Consider the following 926-nt stretch of genomic DNA (forward strand, 5'->3'; position numbering starts at 1 on the left):
TCCCCTCCACTTAACTGACTTTTTATTAAACAAATGGGTTAACTAGTGCCTCAGCATGCGGATGACTAGTATCTAGTATGCTTTACTCTAGTGCATCCATGCACTCCATTTGAGTTCTGAACTTACCAAACACTTTCGTGTTGGTTCCCAAACCTGGTCACACACACACATTACAGTTTCATAATGTAAATAAATATTAACTAATAAGTGCTCTCTTCAGCAGCACATTTACTAAAATTAGAATGATAGAAGATTCACACAGCCCCTGCATAAGGATGGCATGCAGATTTGTGAAGCGTTCCAGATTTTTCCAAAACCCACAAGATACTGGGAATACGGTAAAAGATTTATACTCTGAAAACTGTAAAACACTGAGGAAAGAAATTGAAGATGACACAAAGAAGTGGAAAAACATTCCATGCTCATGAATTAGAAGAACAAATATCAATAAAATGTCTCTATTACTCAAAGTAATCCACACATTTAATGCAACCCCTATCCAAATACAACCAGAATTTTTCGCAGAGCTAGAGCAAACAATCCTAATATTTTTATGGAACCAGAAAAGACCCTGCATAGTGAAATCAACCTTGAAAAAGAAAAGCAAAGCTGGAGGCTTCAAACTTCTGGACTTCAAGTTATATTACAAAGCTGTAATAATCAAAACAGTATGCATCAAATCAGCATAAAACAGCACAATCAAAACAGCACAAAAATAGATGCATAGATCAATGGAACAGAATAGAAAACCCAGAAATGAAGCCACAACTGTATGGCCAATTAACCTTTGACAAAGCAGGGAAGAATATCCAATGGAGAGAAAAACAGTCTCTTCAACAAATAGTGTTAGGAAAGCTGAACAGCAACATGAAAAAGAATGAAGCTGGACTACTTTCTTACACCATACACAAAAAAATAAATGCAAA

The 926-nt window shown here is 35.7% G+C and overlaps 1 non-coding gene across 1 annotated transcript; it reads left to right on the forward strand.

The window, feature by feature from the left end:
• The first annotated feature begins 207 nt into the window (after positions 1-207).
• LOC121016853 (U6 spliceosomal RNA) lies at positions 208-310 on the forward strand. Its single transcript, XR_005784495.1, has one exon. It is a non-coding gene; the product is annotated as a U6 spliceosomal RNA (small nuclear RNA).
• The last annotated feature ends 616 nt before the right edge of the window (positions 311-926 follow it).

The sequence above is a fragment of the Herpailurus yagouaroundi genome, unplaced genomic scaffold (genome assembly GCF_014898765.1).
Source record: "Herpailurus yagouaroundi ecotype Mexico unplaced genomic scaffold, PumYag 29, whole genome shotgun sequence".
Classification (NCBI taxonomy): Eukaryota; Metazoa; Chordata; class Mammalia; order Carnivora; family Felidae; genus Herpailurus; species Herpailurus yagouaroundi.